This window comes from Bidens hawaiensis, unplaced genomic scaffold (assembly GCF_021521415.1).
Source record: "Bidens hawaiensis isolate Kalapana, Puna unplaced genomic scaffold, B.hawaiensis_p1.1 tig00072143_1, whole genome shotgun sequence".
Taxonomy (NCBI): Eukaryota; Viridiplantae; Streptophyta; class Magnoliopsida; order Asterales; family Asteraceae; genus Bidens; species Bidens hawaiensis.
Window position 1 is genome coordinate 23,745 of NW_027502624.1, and position 23,643 is coordinate 47,387.

At 39.4% G+C, this 23,643-nt stretch overlaps 1 pseudogene across 1 annotated transcript; it reads left to right on the plus strand.

The window, feature by feature from the left end:
• Positions 1–2,485: 2,485 nt before the first annotated feature.
• On the plus strand, positions 2,486–8,038 carry LOC143605947 (CDPK-related kinase 4-like; annotated as a pseudogene). The gene is made up of 11 exons (XR_013148649.1): positions 2,486–2,991; positions 4,267–4,397; positions 4,507–4,548; positions 4,653–4,760; positions 4,861–4,939; positions 5,010–5,306; positions 5,380–5,489; positions 5,721–5,840; positions 6,451–6,513; positions 6,619–6,786; positions 7,839–8,038. The product of XR_013148649.1 is annotated as a CDPK-related kinase 4-like (transcript).
• Positions 8,039–23,643: the final 15,605 nt, after the last annotated feature.

Genomic DNA, 23,643 nt, shown 5'->3' on the forward strand with positions numbered 1-23,643 from the left:
AACGAACGAACACGAACAAAATATTTGTGTTCGTTTAATTAAACGAACGAACAGGAACACATGTTCCGTTCGTTCATTTATGTTCACGAACGTTCGTTTATGTTCGTTTATTTATGTTTGTTTTTATCTGTTTATTTATGTTCGTTTATGTATTAACAGAAAATAATTACTTATTATCTGGATGAGTAATCTAATTAAAGGTTTTTACATTTTTTTAATTTGAGTTCATTTAAGTGTTTTCATTTACGTTCGTTTATGTTTATTTGTGTTCATTTACATTTGTCATCCATGTTCATTTATATTCGTTTGTATTTGTTCAATTATGTTCATTTAGATTATAAACAAATGAACATAAATGAACACAAATGTTCATTTTTTTAAATAAACGAAAATGAATATAAATATTTGTTCGATTAAGTGTTCGCATTCGTTTAAAGTTAAATGAGCGAACAAGAACATACCCTTGTTTGTGTTCGTTTGATTTGTTTACAGACTTTTATTATTCACATTGATGAATACGCCGGTCTCAATTTCTAGGCTCTATTGATTTTTATTTGTGTTCGCTTGTGTTCGTGAACACATTCATTTCCTTAATGAACGAACACGAACATAAAATCTCGTTCGGTAAGTGTTCGTGAACCGTTCGTGAACACATTATTTCCTTAACGAATGAACATGAACAAGGCCTTGTTCGTGTTCGTTCGGTTCGTTTACCGCCCTAATCATATTGATTAAATAATCCAATTATTTTGTGCTCAAGTGGTGTGACAGTTGCAAATAATATGAATTTGGTAGAATGACAATGACTTATCAAACGTACCATACATTATAATTTGATGAATGCTTTGATGATTCTGGTTGGTACATGCTAGCCAGTAATTTATTATTGGGTTTTATAGAGACACCAAGCATCCCTGTATACAGGCTATACCCCGTATGTATTGTCCCTTTTATAGCCCTATTCAGGATGTATAGGGCCTCGTATAGCCATATACACGACGTATAGGGGTGTCACTAGTAGGACGCTTTATTATGATTGTAGAGTGGCTACTTCTCGTTAGTCCAAAACAAGAATCTTTAAATCACTCAACGTAAGCAAAACATTTAATTTTGGGTTAAAATTATAAAATCAAAATACCGTCACACTTTCATGAAAAAACATAACAAAAATACACTTATTTAGTTAAAGTCACTACACTTGTGGTTCGGTGGATGTACTTAAATTTGTCAATTTTTTATAGTATGTGTCATTAAGTTCTTTTTTTACCCCTTTACTATTATTTTGAAAAATTTAAGTACTTTTGACAAACACGGACATTATATACAAGTGTAGAGACTTTAATATACAAAATTGTGTTAAAACACACTTTCTCGTATTCTCTTACACACGTCAAAAAGTGAGTGATTGTTCATGAAAATAAGAATTTACCTTTTTTTTATAGAAATACCACAATATTTTTTTTATTTTAGACATTCAAAATTCGAAAGAGCTGGCCCGACCTTTCAAGTGAAAAATCAGGCTTCATCGACCAGCTGATTTGCTGATTTAACAAGGAAAAACAAAAAAAACAAATTAGTTCACAAAACAATAGTTAAATTCATACAAACCTAACATGTTTCATGCTTGATTCTTAATCATATTGGATAAAATATAAAATTTGTCTTCATTTTTATAAAAATAACTTTTATAAAAATAAAGTAAAACCAGAAAGATAATGCTTATTTTAAATATCTTGGATTGAAAGGTCTTGAGTTCAAAGACAACAACAATTTAAAAGAAATTCGTCGTAAAAAAAGTAAATAAATAAATAAACAATCTCTCATTCATCAATTATCATACCAATATATGCGATTCTTTTAACTCATTATAATAAACAATGTTGTTGAGACCGGACTGAGCCGGTCCAATCAAGATTTGGTCCATTGGCCGGTCCGGTTCCATGTAGTTCGGTTGGTTTCTAGAAAACTGCCCGGTGCAATCGGAAAATCAGACCGCTTGAACCGGTTTTCTATAAAAAATATTTTTTTTTAAATCTTTTTTTAGCACGTTTTAAGCCAAAGCTGTTTGGCCGGCCCGAATGATTCGCTGTCCAATCCGGCTATGAAAACATTGATAATAAATGTATATTTTTTCTTTCACCAGCTTAAATAACAATCAGTTAATATCTAAAAGCAACCATGCACATTCATGCAAATTACAAGATGGTCATTTAATTCCTCTTCTATGGGTAGATACATGTTATAATGTCACTTTAAATATCAACACCTTCAAATATTAAATTTCGTTACGATTCATACAACTTCTTGATTCCAAGAATGCTTCTCAAATTCCCATTGAAATCATCTACACAAAATTCTATATAATAAATTATATATATATATATATATATATATATATAAATATATGATCGTCACCTTCAATGTTTCATGTTTCCCATTAGTTTTCCTAGCTAGATTACGACTCGTTCGTAACCTTAGCTCTGATACCAACTTGTCACACCCTGGTTGATGGGGCAGTGTTGCAGCAGAGGCGCTGTTAAACCCCAGTCAACCGCAGCCGGACACCGGAACCAAGAACCACCACCACCGTCTCCTGGTCCGGCTGGTGGTGGCTCTGGTGCCGACACTCCGGTGATTTCGTTCACCGGAAGTCCATGGCAGATCCGGTGTCCGGAGGCGTCGGCAGGGACGCCCAGGAGAATTTTTAAATGGCCGCTCCCGCCGCCGTCTCCTGCGAAACCGATAATGTCGGCGATACGGAAACGGACGAAGAAAGGGAAACCGGAGGCGGCCGGGACGATATTGGAATATGAAGGGAAGGAGGAGGGGGAGTTGGATAAGAATTTCGGGTTTTCGACAAATTTTCGGGCGAAATATGAGTTGGGGAGGGAGATAGGAAGAGGGCATTTTGGTCATACTTGTAGAGCTAAGTGTAAAAAGGGTGCTCTTAAGAATCAGTATGTTGCTGTAAAAGTTATCCCAACATCTAAGGTACTTTTGATGATTTACTGTACTTGCATACTTCAGTTATTGAATAAGTTGAGTGAATAACTGTTTTTTTAATGTAAAGTTTTGATCTTGATGAGTTTGGCTCTTGCAGCTACCCATTTGAAATCTTGGATATGTACATTGATTTGCAGTTGTTTACTCTTTTAAGTTCTTGAATCTTGTTGAACTGTTGAGGCAGGTAAGCGGGCAACAAACTGTGTCGCTACGCCCTTTTGTATAGCAAAACCGATCCTGCTAAAAAGTTCTTTAATTTGTTGAGTTCTTGCATACTTGTTCTTGAGTTTGTTATTTGTTGATTTCTTGCATACTTGTTCTTGAATTTGCTAATTTCTTGCATACTTGCTATTCAAAAGGGGGTTGCGACGTAACTTGTTGTCCGCTTACCTGCCACTATATTGTAATTTTCTTGAGTTTAGCGATGAAAATGAAATGATGTTAAAAAAAAAAAACTTGTTCTTAAATATGTGGATTTTTGCACTTACATACTTAAAGTTTTTGAATCTTGATTAATATTTGCACTTGTCCATTTTAAATATTGAATATGTACAATAATTTGCAGTTATTTACTTTCAACTTCTTGAATCTTGTTGAATTCTTGCACTTACATATAAATCTTGTTGAATTCTTGCACTTGTATACTTGTAATTTCTGAATCTTGATTAATTCTTGCACTTTCTCATTTTAAATCTTTATTAAGCGCATTGATTCGCAGTTGTTTACCCGAAGTTCTTGAATCTTGTTGAATTCTTGCATTTACATACTTACAGCTCTTGAATCTTGATGAATTCTCACCTACCCGCTTTACCAGGGGCGAAGTGGCCCGACCCACCCCCCCCCCTCCTTTTTTTTTGCGTATTAGTGTAATTTGACCATTTTTTAGCCCAAAAATTGGTGTAAATTTACCCGTTTTTGACTGAAAAATTAAGCCTGGGCCCTCGTTTATGATTTTTTAAATACATTTTGACTGTGTAGTAGTGTAAATTGACCCTTTTTCCGCCCGAAAATTTGCATACATAGTGTAAATTTACCCGCTTTTGACCAAACATTTGAGCCCGGACCCCTCGTTTATGATTTTTTTAAATACATTCTGAACCCCCCCCCCCCCCCCCCGATGAACTTGTCCAACCTTCGCCACTGTGCTTTGCTCTTTACTAAATCTCATGCATTGCTGTTTCGATTACTGCAAACTTTGAATCTTTATCAAGAGTTCTTCATGAACTCATCAACCCTGCTATAATGCTGCTATATTTTTCACAGATGACATCTGCGATATCAATCGAAGACGTGCGTAGGGAAGTGAAGTTACTAAAAAGCTTATCTGCGCATCAACACATGGTCCAATTCTATGATGCATTCGAAGACGATCAATTCGTGTACATAGTCATGGAGTATGCAAAACCTTTCTTCATTTTTTGCCTTATATACAAACATATATTACAAATTCATAGTTATAAGCTTGTTCTAATTTTCCAACCAATAACAATATTTATTCGACAGATTGTGTGAAGGAGGAGAGCTTCTTGATCGGATATTATCCAGGTTCGTATCACATATAAACTAGAAGTAAATATTTGGCCCGTTTACTTATTAATGAGTATATTCGAGTCACATGCTTTTAACATATTACGGTTTTCTTGTTGCAGGGGCGGAAGATATTATGAAACGATGCTAAGTCCATCGTTATTCAAATGCTAAGTGTAGCTTCTTTTACTCATCTTCAAGGAGTTGTGCATCGTGATTTAAAGCCCGAGGTCGCTTCATTTACTCTTTCTTTCATTTGCCAGTTTAAGTAAAATTTGATTAAATCATGATTTTTACGGTTTTACCTTTATTTAAACACATTTTGTGCAGAACTTTCTTTTTAGTACAAAAGATGAAGATTCTTTAATGAAGGTCATAGATTTCGGTTTGTCTGATTTCGTTAGACCAGGTAAGTCACATTTTCTAAACGATGCATAAATAATCAGGTAATTTTTTTTTTAAAATATAAATTTTTACAGATCAACGCCTAAACGATATTGTTGGCAGTGCATATTATGTTGCACCCGAGGTGTTACACCGGTCATATAATGTGGAGGCGGACATGTGGAGTATCGGTGTTATAACTTATATATTATTATGTGGAAGCCAGCCCTTTTTTGCTAGAACCGAATCAGGCATTTTTCGTTCTGTGGTCAAAACTGACCCGAATCTTGACGGGTCACCTTGGCCTTCGGTGTCCCCAGAAGCCAAAGATTTTGTCAAAAGACTCCTTAATAAGGATCACCGAAAACGAATGAGTGCTTCCCAAGCTTTGAGTAAGATACATATTCGTTTAAATTAAACGCGACAATTTGGTTTGTGTACATATTCGTTTAAATTCATTTGCAGCTCACCCGTGGTTAAGAGACAAGAACCATGATGTGCCGTTGGACATTTTAGTCTACAAGTTGGTCAAGTCATATGTTCGAGCCACGCCTTTAAGGCGTGCTGCACTCAAGGTAATATATTTCACGTGTTAGTTCATTATGACTACACAAACAATATGATCAAGGTTGTATGCATAAAAAATATAGGTTCGAAAACTTTTAGCCCGTTTGACTTGTTCAACCTATTAACGCACTGTTTTAGCATATTTTTATCTGGCCCGTTTATTGTTACATCTAATAGTGAGGTTTAAAGTTTAAATGTTACTTTTGCTCGATTCTTGAATCTTTTTTAATGTTCTGCAGGCTCTCTCAGAAGCTTTAACCGAGGATGAACTAATATATTTAAGTGCTCAGTTTAATCTCTTGGAACCGAAAGACGGGTGTGTTTCTTTGGAAAATTTCAAAACAACATTTGACCCGTTTGTGATAAGTAGGCAGGGTAAATGTGACCCATTGGGTTGAATGGGTTGTAATAAAATGTATATAATGGGTTAGAATGGGTCAAACTAAAAAAAGAAAATTATTGAATGGGTCAAAATGGGTTGACATTTCTCGAGGGTTTTTTTTTTCTTTAATGGAACGAGAAAAACGGAGGAAACTTTTTTGTTTTGTTACCTTTTTAGTTTTTTATTTATATTTTGAGTTATGATTTTTTAATTATTTTTTTTGAATTTTTTAATGAGGGGTTTTTGAAATGGGTCAAAATGAGTTGAGATTTCAAAAACCTCTTATTAAAAAATTCAAAAAAAATAATTAAAATATCATAACTCGATATATAAATCAAAAGGTAAAAAAGTAAAAAAAACTAAAAAATTTCCTCAGTTTTTCTCGTTCCACTAATAAAAAAAAAACTCAAGAAATGTCAACCCGTTTTGACCCATTTCAATCCTTTTCTTTTTTTAGTCTGACTTATTCTGACCCATTATATACATTTTATAACAACCCATTCAACCCAATGGGTCACATTTGCCACCCCTAGACTGATAACATAACCAAGATCGACCCGTTTACAATACGCATATTAAACTTATAGGCTCTAGTGAAACATTCAACGCCCGCCATGAAGGAGTCAAGGGTCTTTGATATCTTAGATAAGGTAAAACCACATTATAACGATTAACGACACGTTTGGCATTTATTTTATTTTATTTTTTACTTTTGACTCGGGATAACAACATTAGTTTGATTTCTATGATTGTAGATGAAGCCCCTGTCTTACACTCAAATGACATTTGAAGAGTTTTCAGCTGCTGCAATCAGCCCACATCAACTCGAGGCACTCGAAGGATGGGAAAATATAGCAAATAAGGCTTTTCAGTGTTTTGAACTCGAAGGAAACCGCGTCATTTCTGTAGATGCATTAGCACAGGTCTGGTTTTATAAACAATTTTTTTTACTATACTACAAAGGTGGTAATTTGATCCATTTACTTATGAACGGGTTGATTTGGACTTTGAGTTAACTACACGCGGGTCAAAAACAAAAAAAAGATTCAGCTACAAGAGGAACCAATCAAACGACTTTGTAAATAATAACAAATAGCCTAGTATTATATTTTTAGGGAAAAGTTAAAATGCAAATGGTGGCAAAAATGAGAAGCGTGATAACCAAAAACCCCTAAAAAACGAAAAAATAATAAAAAAATCATAACTTAAAATATAAATAAAAAACAAAAAAATTAAAAAACCAAAATGTTTCCTCCCGTCATTCCCGTTCCAAAAAAAGCGCCGAAAAGACACAATGCCGAAAATACACAAACAACACAATGATAAATAAAAAAAAGACACAATGTGTAGCAAAATATAACACCATACCGAACAAAATATAACACAATGCTGAGTAATATAATACAATGTCAAGAAAAAAAAAACACAATCAATGACGAAAAAAAAAGCACAATGATAAATATAAAGACAATGATTTTTTTCTTCACATTGTATCTTTTTCGAGTTTTTCTTAAACGAGAAAGACAGTGGAAACATTTTTGTGTTTTTACATTTTTCGTTTTTCTATTAAATTTTGAGTTATAATTTTTTTATAAATTTTTCTATTAAATCCTTCTCATATTTGCCTCATTTATAGAATAATCTGACCTTATATTTTTAATGCATACAACTTTCTATAAACTCACAATATTATTGTTTATTGCATAAAAATGTAACCTGATGCCACCATATCAAAAAAATCTTTTATTTTTCCAATATAACATACTCTAGAAGTAACCTTCTATAATATGTAAATAATAACGTGGTATAACTGTCTTGTCACGTCTTAAAAAAGTTGTTGTCAGGCCACCATCTACATTATTTTGAGTGTTCTTTCCATATGATAGATTAAAAACGGAATATTTGTGACATATTTTCCACCTCTACCACACCTTTGATTTGCGGTTTTCGATTTTAAACCTAATAAGCGATGTAGGAAATGAACGTGGGTGATTCGGGTCATTCGATACTAAAGGACTGGATACGAAGCAGTGATGGAAAACTCAATTTTCTTGGATTTATCAAGTTTTTGCATGGTTTATCTATTCGTAATGTTAACACAAGGCAACATCAATAACACATGTAATAAATGGTCAACGATTGAGTTGACTTTTGATCTATATTTGCACTATTATTGTTTGGAACTTTGGATGTTAGTGATGTCTATATATAATTGGTGTAAGTTTTTTTAAATAAGTTTTGAAATCAAATCATTTTTCATAAATGAATTAAACTAGAATTTTGAGCCCCTGCGTTGCGGCGGGGGGGGGGGGGGGCAGTCGATTTGAATGTTGTTTAGGGTTTGTGACAAAGTAAACAAACCCGTGAACATTCAAAAGTGCTAACACGAATTAAAACATACATATAACGAAGAATTTTATAATCAAACTTAAAAATTAATCGGCATGTGGTCTAGAGTACTCAAGATATAAAAGATAACATATGTAAAATTAATCGACATATGTTCACCCGGGTGTTACGGAGGCGAGTAGACGTGAATTGGGCTGGTTTTGGTTAGATTTGTTACTGTACCGAAACTAAAACAAAAAACACCGGTTGGTAATACCGGGCGTTATGACGGCGAGTAGACGTGAATTGGATCGGTCCTGGTTACCAGAACTAAAAGTAAAATAATCACTATATAAAGATAAAGTTAATACATGTTTTGTTTAAGTTGATTAAAGTCTTTATTTTTATACAGAAAATTGAATATAAGTAATAGTGCATGAACATAAATGGTCAAAACTCAAAAGGGATTTGTCATTTTGTTGGAAGTAGGTGTACATCTTTCAGCAAGTACCAATTAAGGTGGGTACTACATCAACAACATGCTGTATAATTTATAATGCCCGTAAACCTTTCAAATTGTTATATATACTGGTATTGTGACCTGCCGCGTTGCGGCGGGGTGTAAAACTGTAACCGAAGAAACAAATTATGTCCAAAGGTTGCCATGAAATTGGCCGTTGGTTAACGTTAAGGAAGTTACAAATCGAAGTAATCGCAATGTGATGAATTGCAAGAAATACAAATAAGAGCTAGGTTTGATTTAGGCTGCCAAATCATGTCTTCGTATTTAACAAGTCAGAGACAACGCGATTAATACAAGTATCAAACATGAAAATGACTTGTTTAACGCTTGGCTTTGGTTGCTTGAGTGTGACAGTTGTATTTTTTATGTATCAAGAAAGAAAATGATGAACCATAGCATCATAATTTTAATTATTTAAGGATTTGGTTTATTTCAGAAGTGTTTCTTAGTGTGAGAAGAGATTATAACCAATCACACGATTTCTTTTTTAATTTCTTATTATTTAAATAAAAGGATATGTTAGTAAAATATAAAATGTTTTGTTTTGTAAATCATACTCATTAATGGTTTAATTAATGTTAAGTTACTAACAAATAATAAGTTGTTATTATTATTATTATTATTTATTTCATCTAAAATTTGAACAATTAAAATCCATTTGATATAAAAGCGTTTTATTCTAACACATGGCTAATTAATTTTTTTATTTGATATATAATGTGAAGTGTTTTTTTTTTAATTTTAATCAACTAATGTAGTGTAGCCTTATCTTATGTAATGTAGATAAAGTTACGTAATCTAGTGTATGCGCACTTTCAAATTTTGTATAGTCATAACTAATGTAGTGTAGACATATCATATATAGTCTTGGAAAAACCAATGTAATGTGGGCTTACTTTCAAATGTTGTGTAGTCATAACTAATGTTGCGTAGATATATAAAATGTATTGTAGGCAAAACAAATATAGGGTAGGCACACTTTCAAGTGTTATATAGTCATAACTAATGTGGTGTAGACGTATCATATGTAGTGTAGGCAGAACTGATGTAACGTAGGCTCACTTTCAAATCTAGTGTAGGCAAAACTAATGTAGTGTAGGCACACTTTCAAGTGCCGTATAGTTATAACCTAATGTAGTGTAGATATATCTAGTGTTGTGTAGGGAAAACTAATGTAGTGTAGTGTAGGCACACTTTCAAATATTATGTAGTCATAACTAATATATTTTGAACATATTTAATGTAGTGTAGGGACACTTTCAAATGTTGTATTGTCATAACTAATGTAGTGCAGAAATATCTAATGTAGTATAGGTAAACCAATGTCGTGTAGTCACTTGAGACAAGTTGGTGTATGTTTTTATGTATCATATATATGTATTAAACTAGTATTAATCATCTTTTGAGCGTTGATTATGCTAGAAAAAATAACCGCTGAATACATGAATGCCTGGTTTAATTAGGCCAACACCGCAAAAGACATGTATGCCCCTTTTAATTAAAAATATGTCATAAATATGTGTATTTATTTACGATAATGCCATTTCTATTGTTGACCATTGATTAAACACAATCAATGGTCTAGATTCATTTCCCACACTTCTCGCTATAATATCACTTCTCGCGTGATATATATATATATATATATATATATATATATATATATAACGGTATAGTGTACTTTTTTATTAAACAAGTCTTATCGTGTATTAAAAATGTACCCAATTGCTAGCCTAGTTTGATTACGGTATCGAGAGTAAAATAAACAAAAAAACCATAAATAATATAAAAGTTGACGTGTACAATGAACCAATGGGGTGACATGGATCGGTAAATTATAGGGGAGTGTTGTGACGGTAATTAAGTCGGTTTTCATTATATTTGTTAATTATATTTATTATGATACCGTTTCTGAAAGAGAAAAATGTTGTGGGCTAATATTGCACCGTCACTTGTCGGATTGAAATCCATACGAGTTGTGACATCAAAATTCTTATTTAATCCACGGTAACAACGAAAAGTCCTCACATACTAACTTTGAGAATTGTAAATATAAATGTTAACAATAAAAGCATATGTGAATGTTAAATCCACAACCAAAAGTTGATCTTGCTTGTAGATTAATATGCTGAGATGCAAAATGATGAACCCTAGGATCATAATCTTAATTATTTAATAAAATATATATAAAACTGTATAGTGTATTTTTTTGTTAAACAAGTCTTATCGTGTATTAAAAATGTACCAAATTGCTAGCCTAGTTTGATTACGGTATCGAGAGTAAAATAAACAAAAAAACCATAAATAATATAAAAGTTGACGTGTACAATGAACCAATGGGGTGACATGGATTAGTAAATTATAGGGTTCGTAAAACCGAGCGTTATGACGGTAATTAAGTCAGTTTTCATTATATTTGTTAGTTATATTTATTATGATACCGTGTCTGAAAGAGAAAAAATGTTGTGGGCTAATATTGCATAGTCACTTGTCCGATTGAAATTCTTACGAGTTGTGACATCAAAATTCTTATTTAATCCACGGTAACAACGAAAAGTCCTCACATACTAACTTTGAAAATTGTAAATATAAAAGTTAACAATAAAAGCATATGTGAATGTTAAATCCACAGCCAAAAGTTGATCTTGCTTGTAGATTAATCAGCTGAGATGTGTGGTCACAAGTTGACAAAACTAATAAGGATAAACGTCATGACCCACCACTATATTTAAATTTATCAAGGTACCAGGATACATACGATAAAGCATATGTTACTACTTCTAAAAAAATCAAATGAAGTGAATAGTGAAAAGCCCTTACAAACCAATTTTGAGAATTGTATATATATATAATATATAGTATGGGGGTCACTACAAATTATATCAACACATGCATGGACATTAATCAATGAAACAATACATTAGTCATTGGTTACTAAATTTTTCTATCTGCTTTATCTTTGCGTATTAGAGCATTTGTATTGGGGCATTATGGGTGTTGTTTTGATGCTATAATGCCTGGGAACACCGCCCACTAGGCATTATGGGTGGCGTTTTGAATGTGGATTTTGGATAGCGTTATGTATATAACTTGCAATGGCCCACATTTGAGGAGAGCTGTGTGAGGGATAGAGAGAGAGTTGAGGAATAAAATGATGATTGTAGGAGAGTTATGGCCGTTTTTCCGCTACACTTGTTTTTTTGCAAAACTTTGAAATGCTGACTAAGCGTTACATGGCGAAAAAATGCCCGGGGTTGCCTAGTTTTGACTACGCATGGTCTTAGGCGATCCATGGTGGTACTGTGGGATGTGATAAAAAGGCTGACATGTCAACGTCACACGCGTGTAGTGTGGGTGGTTTCACATTTCACACTTAAAAACATGTGTTGTGGTAGTGTGAAATGTGGTGTGTTAAGGTGAAGCTAGATGATTGGTTTATATATTAATGATTCATCCGATGTTTGTAATGGTGTTAAGCGTCCCATTGTCCGTGTGAAAAGGGCAACGTGCCCATTTCATACACCCATCACAGATGGCCTAATCATAAATGCATAAACACATTGGAATAGTAAGAAAAAATATCTTGGCCGCACTTACTAAAATAATGAAATTGATACTTAGATGGATTCGTATAAAAAATTCGTGCGGTAGTGTGATAAGATGTTTATCCTTAGGTGGTTGAGAACATGAGGGTTCTAATTCCATAATGGATAAAGGTGACGAGAAGATGATCAAAGGACAAGAGAGTTTTATTATATGGATCGGTTGGACAAGTGGACGAAAAGCTCTAGATGCTAGATCATGTGGAAAACTTCGTAGGCGGTTTAACCTAACTAGTAACTATCAGACTTGAGTTTCTTGAGATAGAGCTCCAATTTCACCACTTAATATTTATTCCTCCAATTTCATCTTCTTTTAGCAAATCATTTACCAACATAATTTACATGTGTATTTATGGTCTCAATTTCAAGTTTCAATGGTTAATTGAAAGCTTGAAAATCCAAACTTAGAAAATCCTTATAAAAGAGCATCCCTTGTAATGGCTTTAGCATGGAGTTTTTTTTATCTAATTAAATTTATTTGAGATGTTTATCTTTGTTTATTTATGATCCTGCTCTACATTAATAGGTGTAGATTTAAGAATAGATTTAGAAAGTGTGTGAACTATCCGTCATAAAAACGTTAAAACAAAAGGAAGTAACACTATAAAATTTCTTCGTGTCATTATGTATGTCCATATATGACTATAGTTGGATGTCATATCAACAAATCAATATCGAGATGTTTTTCACTTAAATGTGAAGGCTCCATAATCATATACAGGAAATCGGACTACATTTACGTACCCCTTTTGTATACAAATGGTTGTATTTATTTTTGAGGCAACCGATTCAATCAAAATAGTTCTACCGCTTTAGCATAGATACAAATTCAACGTCAAATTTGGCAAAATTTAATTTTGACGTCACTGATTCCGTCGTTAATCGGCAACTAACACCTACATGACATATGACATTGACGAAAATGAATAAATATAATATATATATATATATAGATAGATAGATAAATGATAGAATACAATAATCATTTATTGTACATTGCGTATGTGAAGAGGTAGGTCCCAGCAGAGGTGGTTAGGACCCGCAAGACTCCCTTAAAAGGAGACGTCTGCGCAGTTGAACACGCAAGACTCCTTAAACGGACGTCTGCGCAGTTGAACCCGCAGACTTCACCATAGGGACGTCTGCGCTGCGACCTACCAAACCCGCAGGACCCACCACGCTCAGAGTTGTGACGACCTCACATGCGGTACGCAAGCTGGTCCCGCAGGAAATGTCTCCCTATGGTTTCCAAGTATCCGCCTGTTCCCGCAGGTGCGGATACCCGCCATTAGGGACTGGCCACCCGCGCAGCATGGCTACACGCATAAGGCTCAAACTCGTAATAATTCAGTAGTCACCTGAAGAAGGAATGAGCAAAGTCGGGAACATTCCCGCATAAAGGCGGGAGGGGGAAAACTCCCGCCTAAATGAGCCAGTCCGTATAATAATGGAGGATCTTTTGTGTGATACCTGACGAGGTATGGACAAAAGATCTGACCAAGGATACGACAGCTCACTGACAGCAGCATGGCAGACAACATGCCACAGCACTGTGACCAATAGCAGCCGCCTGCTCACCAACTCCTGCCATACCACGTGCCTAGCCTGTAGTTGGTGGAAAAGGAAAAGTAAACAGCACGCCTGGTCACTATCAGCCGCTGCCTATCCACCAATTACCAACAGAGCACGTGTGTAGGCCACAGTTGGCAGAGTATTAGGCCGGCTAAACCTCCTTGGAAACCCACCTTCGGCTATAAAAGACATCAAATGGTATTGTCATTTCATCATCTAATATCTTGTATAATTTACCTGATAACTGCTCTAGTATTCTTAATATACTTTTATATTCAAAGAGTAATATAGACTGATTCTCACGCCGGAGGGTGGTCACAAGGAGGAACCCCCCCCCCTTTCTTAGTGACGAGCTCACGGTGTCTGTTTTGCAGGTTATCGGAAGAACCATCTTGTCGGAATTAACCCCTCGTGGGAAACGTCTATCTAACCCTCAGGTTACTCGTAATCTGTCGGGGTTCGACTGGTGTTTCTTCATTGGCGCCATCCGTGCATAAAGCTAGAACTTTATTTTTCTCCAGTTTTTTCAAAATTTCTGGAAAGATGGTTAAGGATACTCCGGTCCCGAAACCGAGTAACCAAGAGACTCCGGCTATCACAACCCCAGCTACTGGGGGAGATACTGAGTACACAGCTTTTACAAACACTACCCTGGTTACTCAAGCCGGGACAAGTACAGTAAACTTTGCGAACACTACCCCAGTTACCCAAGCTGGGGCAAGTACAGCAAACAACCGTTCACTGGGATTCACTGATACCCAGATAGAGAAACAACGAACGAGGCTCCCCTGCCAAACGCTTTATGAAGTTAAGGCGTGGGCGGAGGCACGTCAGAAAAAGTTCCAAGCTGAGCTGGACGAACGCCTACGTTCCGTCCAACAGGCTTACGAATTCGGAGGCACACACCAGCTCAACATGAGCAGTGAGTGCGAATCCTCGGATGAAGATTGGGAGGAATCTGATTCCGACGCAAACCCTCGCCTTAGGGAGAAAGGGAAGCGTAAGAGAACAGACTTCCGAACAAGGAATTTCGGGGAACCTTTCGAACAAAGGAACGCAGAGGCAAAGTCTCGTGACTTTTCCAAAACCTTCAGACCTACGGTTGCAAACGCAGGAACTTCCAAGTTTGCGAGGGACATTACGGAAGCAATCGCCCCAAAAGGTGCCAAACAGATGCCCAACATTGGCACCTACGACGGCATATCCGACCCGGATGATCATCTGAACAGATTCATAGCGGGGGGCAACCGTCAGCAACTGGACGGAGCCCACGTGGTGTTACATGTTCCAGATGACACTGGTTGGAGCAGCAAGAGCGTGGTTTGACCGTCTACCGGTCCACCACATCTTTGATTGGGCGGACTTTCAACACAAGTTCAGCCAACACTTCAGTCAACAGAGGAAATATACTGAAGAACAATGGACAATACTCAACTGCGTTAGAGATAAAAACGAGCCTTTGCTAGATTTTATTACTCGCTTTAACTCAAAGAAGCTGAGTCTGGGTGTTATAAGTGAAGACCTTGTTCGCGCAGCTTTCATTCAAGGCGCGGATTACCCAGAGCTTATCCGCACGTTGACGGGTAAAGATGGCATGCCATCCACATGGGATGCCATCATGACGGCAGCCAAGCGCTTTGCCGAAACAGAGAAGCAACTGGGTAGGGATCTGCCCAAGACCACGGAATTCTATGCGCAAAGGACTAGAGAAAATGTCCAAACCACCCAGCGGAACAAAAGGAGGAAGCTAAACATGTGGCAGTCAAGGGTAAACTTTGACACCTCATCTAGCTCTCGCTCCTTCGCAGACGGAAGAAGTAATACACAGCTGTTGAATCAGCACCCCAGGTGGACGCCGCTCACTAAAAGCGTCACGGAGGTATTCGCCACGGAGAAACTCCCATGGCCAAAAGCTCCGACGATCCGGCAACACCCGGATGCAGATCAAAGCAAGTATTGTGACTTTCACGGCATAAAAGGCCACAATACTGAAACGTGTTCCTCCTTGAAAGATATTATCGAAACATTTGTCAAGAATGGCAGACTCCGACACCTGGTGGCATCGATCAAGAACGGAGGGAAGAATGACAATCGATACAGAAACAACGGGCGAAAGCCAGTTGACATCAGTATCCACATGGTCCAGGGTTACATCATGGGAAGGAAAAGACGAGTGACAGAACCGTGTGCATGGAAAGAGGCCGAGGTACGTTTCCCAAGAGTGCCAGGAGGACCCAGCAAAGAGGGCCCTATCATCATCAAAACCCAGCTGGGGCATTACATCACTTCCCGCACTCTCGTTGACAATGGCGCTTCATCAACGGTTATGTACAGACAGTTCTTTGACAAGCTAGATGATGAAGACAAGGGGCGCTTAGAAACGGTCTACGCCTCGATGGAAGGATTAGATGGCAGCACGAACACCCCCTGGGTATCCTATCTTTCCCCGTCACTCTTGCGGATGGGAACCGATCACGCACAGAAGATGTGGATTTCGTCGTCATGAGGAAGCCACATCACACATATGACATCCTATTCGGAAGAGATGGGATGGCAAGATTCAACGCGGTTGTATCTTCGGTCCACGGCATGATGGGATGGCCAGCAATGATCACCGGCGTTCCTCAGGTATGTATCGCGTCTGTCTCATCCAACCCCAAACCAAAAACGGCCAAACGCACATTCACCGAACCAGAAGAATGGGCTTTCAATGGCAAATACCCCGATCAGGCGGTCACCATTGGTCCAACAATCACTGACCCCGCACGCACCTTACTCAAGCGCTTACTACAGAAAAACGCTGACATCTTCGCATGGAAACCAGCAGACATGACTGGTGTACCTCGAGATAAAGCGGAGCATAAGCTCAAATGTGACCCGGCTTTTACGCCAGTCATACAAAAGCGCAGAGTAATGGGGGCAGAGCAAGCTAACGCGTGTAGAACCCAAGTCAAGGAACTCCTTGACGCGGGCATCGTGCGCGTTAGCAGATATCAAACTTGGGTTGCAAATCCCGTTATGGTACCAAAGGCTAACAAACAATGGCGCATGTGCATAGATTTCAAAGATCTGAACAAAGCATGCCCCAAAGATTGTTACCCGTTACCCGAAATTGATCTTAAGGTAGATTCGTTAGCACCGTTTCGCCTTAAATGCTTCCTTGATGCGTATAAAGGATACCATCAAATCCACATGGCCGTTGACGATCAAGATAAGACCGCATTTCGGACGCCCGATGGCACATTCTGTTATCAAATGATGCCATTCGGACTTAAGAATGCCGGGTCCACATATCAACGCCTGATGGACAAAGAGTTTCACGGCCAAATCGGGAGGAACCTGGAAGTATACATGGATGATCTGGTCATCAAAAGTCTTGACCCGGAAGCGATGTTGAAAGACATCGAAGAAACATTCAACACTCTCAGGAGGATAAATATGAAGCTTAACCCGAGCAAATGTTCTTTCGGGATGGAAGAAGGGAAGTTCTTAGGAGTCATCGTTACAAAGGATGGCTTCAGAGCGAACCCTGAAAAGGTCGAGGCCATTGTCAAAATGGAATCACCTACTACCATCAAGCAGGCTCAGACACTGAACGGACGCCTAGTTGCGCTTAACCGCTTCTTGGCAAATCATGCGGAAAGGGCATTCCCGTTCGTGTCGACGCTGAGGAACTGTTTAAAGAAAACGCACTTCCGCTGGACACCAGAAGCGGAAGCAGCTTTTCAAGAAATTCGGTCACGCTTGATCGAACTTCCAACGCTCACAGCACCGGAAGCGGGAGAGGAGTTAATCCTTTACCTCTCCGCAACAGACAGAGCGACCGGGGCCGTCCTGTTAGTCGAGCGAAAAGGCATCCAGATGCCAATCTACTATGTTAGCCGCCTCCTAACAGACGCTGAAACTCGGTATTCTATCCTGGAGAAATTAGTCTTAGCGCTGGTGCAGGCTTCACGCAGGCTAAGACGATATTTCCAAGGTCACCCAATTACTATTCTCACCAACTATAAACTTGCAAACGTTTTGGGCAAACCCGAATTGTCGGGACGCCTAGCCAAGTGGGCAATAGAATTGGGGGAATATGCAATAAAATACAAGCCACGACCAGCCATAAAAGGCCAGGTCCTGGCAGACTTTATTGCCGAGGTCCCCGCATCGCGGGAGAAGGAGTGCCAGGACGAGGCTCAACCCTCTCCAGCACAAGACATCGACGAGGTCTGGCGACTTTACACTGATGGAGCGTCCAGCAACGAGGGCTCAGGCGCAGGGTTAAAGCTGACCAACTCAACAGGCCAAGAGTACACTTATGCTATTCGACTGGACTTCCCAAGCACGAATAACGAAGCTGAATATGAAGCATTTTTGGCCGGGTTAAGGATTGCGCGTAAGATGGGAGTAAAAAACTTGGAAGCCCATGTAGATTCCATGCTAGTCGCCAATCAAATTAACGGGACGTACACGGCAGCGAACGACACAATGGCCCTGTACCTCGCTCAGGCAAAAACCATCATGCGCGATTTTAACAGTTGTAAAGTCATACACGTCAAGCGTAGCGAAAACAAGTCTGCGGACGCGTTAAGCAAGCTTGCGTCACTGGCTTTCACCCATGTGGGTAAAGACATCCGCATCGAACTCCTTGGCGCACCATCAGTCCCGCACAAAGAAGTATGTGTCATCCAAACCGGCACAGAAACATGGATGACACCGATAATAAATTACCTTGCGGCGGGCATATTGCCGGAGTCAAAGGCACAGGCAAGAAAAGTACGCTGTAAAGCACTGAATTATCAACTCATCGATGACATACTTTACAGACGTAACTTTCTTGGTCCCCTCCTAAGATGCGTCGACGACCAAGATGCTAACTACCTCCTAAGGGAGGTACACGAAGGCATCTGCGGGATACATGCAGGTCCACGCGCAGTTGTAGCCAAGCTGAACAACGCGGGATACTTTTGGCCGGGGATGCATACAGATGCGCTGGCATACATCAGAAGGTGCAGATCTTGTCAGCTCTACGCACCTAACACGCACCGCCCGAAGAATAATCTTGTCCCAGTCACCTCTTCATGGCCATTTCAGAAGTGGGCCATCGATGTGACAGGCCCATTCCCTACAGCAGCAGGAAACGTCCAATTCCTAGTGGTGGCCATCGATTACTTCACCAAGTGGATAGAGGCAAAACCCTTAGCCCAAACAACGGCGAAACATATCAAAAAATTTATTTGGGAGTTTATCATCTGTCGTTTCGGGCTTCCACAAAACTTGGTGAGCGATAACGGCACCAACTTTGCTGACAAGAACCTACAACGGTGGCTTAAAGAACTTCAAATCACCCACACCTTTACCTCGGTGGCACACCCACAGGGTAATGGTGAGGTGGAAAGAGCAAATAGGAGCATCGTTGATGGCATAAAGAGAAGGTTACTGGAACATAGATCTGGCTGGGTGGACGAAGTTCCACATGTACTGTGGGCTCATAGAACAATGAAAAAGACAAGTACAGGAGAAACACCGTTCAGCCTCACTTATGGTACCGAAGCCATGGTCCCGGTCGAAATTGGCCTACCTTCACCAAGGGTCATGATGAAACCAGAGGACAACGACGCGGAAAGACGGTTAGACCTTATGCTGACCGAGGAGCGCAGAGACTTAGCTGCAGCGCGTGAAGAGAACTACAAACGACAAATGCAAAAGTACTACAACACGCGGGTGAAGCTATGCAACTTCAATGTAGGAGACTACATATTGCGTAACAACGAGGCTTCAAACCAAGAACGCCCAGGAAAACTGGCACCTGTCTGGGAAGGGCCGTACATTATCAAAGAAGTTCTGGGAAAGGGCGCATACCGGCTTGAAAGGCTCGATGGCACTCACGTCCCACGAACATGGAACGGAGCTCAATTACGCAAATGCTACATGTATATCAATTCCAAGTTTGTACCGGCCAAGAGCCGCTTTTAATGGAAATGATTCTCCTTAAAACATCGACGTTAATGGTTTTGCATTTATATATAAACTATTCATACGGATGTGACGGTCTTCACCGCGTACATAAGTGCGAAAGTCGTTGCATGGGGAAGGCGGTAAAACCCGCATAAAGCCAATAATTGGCAAACCTTCACGCAGACTCGCTGCATGGGGAAAGCGGCAAAACCCGCGTTAACCAAAAGAATAGAAAACCTTCATGCGGGTCCGTCATAGTTAAATGTTGGTCACCCTACTGAATGAAAATGCAGGTTCTAACCGCATAAATCATGAGAGGTACCTGATTCTATTGACAACCACGCGATGAACGGTTAACCTATCTAGAATATGGGGAAAAGCACTAAAATAAATATGCATGCGCAAATCCCAAAGATTTGAAAAGTAAGCGGGAAAAACCCCTTACCCTGGCTATCCAGTTGACCGTAAGTCGGCTACGGGTACAGTGTTAAGGCAAAACCCTTCACATACCTAGCACCCGCAGGGAACGGAAACCGAAAAAACCCGACTATAAGTTGGGTGCGGGTATAGTGTTAAGGCAAAACCCTTCACATACCTAGCACCCGCAGGGAACGGAAACCGAAAAAACCCGACTATAAGTTGGGTGCGGGTATAGTGTTAAGGCAAAACCCTTCACATACCTAGCACTCGCAGGGAACGGAAACCGAAAAAACCCGACTATAAGGTTGGGTGCGGGTATAGTGTTAAGGCAACACCCTTCACATACCTAGCACCCGCAGGGAATGGAAACCGAAAAAACCCGACTATAAAGCCGGGTGCGGGTACAGTGTTAAGGCAAAACCCTTCACATACCTAGCACCCACAGGGAAGTGAAGCCGAGAATATCTTGGCATTCCACCCAACTACAAAACGGGCACAGGTACAGTGTTAAGGCAAAACCCTTCACATACCTAACACCCGTAAAAAGTCATACCTCGGCACCCCAATTGTAAGTCGGGCGCGGGTACAGTGTTAAGGCAAAACCCTTCACATACCTAGCGCTCGCAGGGGATTAAACGCCAGGAACACCTCGGCAACCATAAGTCAGGTGCGGGTACAGTGTCAAGGCAAAACCCTTCACGAACCTAGCACCTGCAGGGATTTGAAGCCAGGGATACCTTGGGAGTAAAGTAACTATTAAGACGAAGTGCGGGTACAGCGTCAAGGCAAAACCCTTCGCATACCGAGCACTCCATGGGAATTGAAACCAAGAAGGATCTTCTGAGCCATGCTTGCAGAAACGGGATTAACATCCCCGCATAGCGGGAACGTCAAGAACTAGATTGTTTGAAACTTCAGGATGGAATTGGTGGTTATAACATGATTGATCACTATGTTCAAAACCACCAAGACCTCATGGAGAATCTACACAAAAGGTTCTAAACGCTCCTGACTTGCGGGGAGGTTACAGACCTATCCGCATCATCCCAGAGATCAAGCAGAACATTGGGAAATTCTGCGTGACATTGGGAAACCCGTGGGTAAGACTTCCCGCGGAAAACCCATAAAAACTAAACCCTTTTCAAAAACCCTTTGCTTAAGTCCAAAAGTTCACCTCACTTTATTAAACATTCATGAGAAGAACATTGGACTGGGGGGACTTGAAGAGGTAGGTCCCAGCAGAGGTGGTTAGGACCCGCAAGACTCCCTTAAAAGGAGACGTCTGCGCAGCTGAACACGCAAGACTCCTTAAACGGACGTCTGCGCAGTTGAACCCGCATACTTCACCATAGGGACATCTGCGCTGCGACCTACCAAACCCGCAGGACCCACCACGCTCAGAGTTGTGACGACCTCACATGCGGTACGCAAGCTGGTCCCGCAGGAAATGCCTCCCTATGGTTTCCAAGTATCCGCCTGTTCCCGCAGGTGCGGATACCCGCCATCAGGGACTGGCCACCCGCGCAGCATGGCTACACGCATAAGGCTCAAACTCGTAATAATTCAGTAGTCACCTGAAGAAGGAATGAGCAAAGTCGGGAACATTCCCGCATAAAGGCGGGAGGGGGAAAACTCCCGCCTAAATGAGCCAGTCCGTATAATAATGGAGGATCTTTTGTGTGATACCTGACGAGGTATGGACAAAAGATCTGACCAAGGATACGACAGCTCACTGACAGCAGCATGGCAGACAACACGCCACAGCACTGTGACCAATAGCCGCCGCTTGCTCACCAACTCCTGCCATACCACGTGCCTAGCCTGTAGTTGGTGGAAAAGGAAAAGTAAACAGCACGCCTGGTCACTATCAGCCGCTGCCTATTCACCAATTACCAGCAGAGCACGTGTGTAGGCCACAGTTGGCAGAGTATTAGGCCGGCTAAACCTCCTTGGAAACCCACCTTCGGCTATAAAAGACATCAAATGGTATTGTCATTTCATCATCTAATATCTTGTGTAATTTACCTGATAACTGCTCTAGTATTCTTAATATACTTTTATATTCAAAGAGTAATATAGACTGATTCTCACGCCGGAGGGTGGTCACAAGGAGGAACCCCCCCCCCCCCTTTCTTAGTGACGAGCTCACGGTGTCTGTTTTGCAGGTTATCGGAAGAACCATCTTGTCGGAATTAACCCCTCGTGGGAAACGTCTATCTAACCCTCAGGTTACTCGTAATCTGTCGGGGTTCGACTGGTGTTTCTTCAGTACGCGACATATCCAACCGTTAGATTTTCAAAACCCAAAATCACAATTACACTCATCTGCTCGTCCCTCTCCCTCAATCTGTCTCCACCACTAGTCGCCGACATCAACACACCTCCTTCACCTTTGCTCGCCGGCGCCATCAACACTCTTCGTCACCATCATCGCCGTCGACAACGAACTCATCGGAAAAACGCAAAACTCGTCACAGGGTTTGTTTTAGTTGAATTGAAATTGAAATTGAAGCCAATTGATCGGTTAATCTTTGAAATCGATTCAATTAATCATCAATTTGAAGTTTCAATCGATCAATTTTGAGTTTTGGATAATGGGTTTTTGGCATTGAACGTTTAAATGTAAAAACGTTTTAGCTAAACGTTTAAAGGTTTAAAGGGTTAAAGCGTATTAGCTGAACGTATTAGCTGAACATTTAAGTTTTTGGCTGAACTTTTAAAGGATTTGAACGTATTACCTGAACGTATTAGCTGAACGTTTTAGATTTTGGGTTGAACGTTTTAGCCAATATGTTCTCGCGTACGTAATTTACGTTAAGCGATTATTATACGTTAACCTTACCCTATATATATATATATATATGTCATGAACGAAGAATGTGAAATCATAGCTCTTAGGGGTATTGTAATGAAAATTTCTAACAGATCATTGACGGAACAAGTTGGTCAAATAACATAGTAAAATCTCATTTGGAATCTTATTTTCATAGGTTACGGTGAATTACCGATGTCAGTTCCATCAAGAAGGGGATCTTACCCACATTAAATCAAAAAGTTTGAGGACAAAATCGTATACCTAATCTCTTTACCGATCGATGACTATTTAAAGATAATTTTTCTTTTTCCGAAGTTTTTTCTTATGCGTTGGTGATTAGTCAGTGATCAACAATGAGACCGCTTCTAAATCACTTTCTGTTTGCACTTTCGAATTTGACTGATATGTTTTAATCACCGAAGGATAAAATACCGGGTAAAAATTTATTTTCAAGTAATGTGGAAAGTTGGACACTTTTGTACATTCTAGGATATTTACACATGGAAAACCTTTATTCACAAGGTAACCATCTAACTTTCAATTTATTTATTCACACTATAGCATCCAAAAAGTA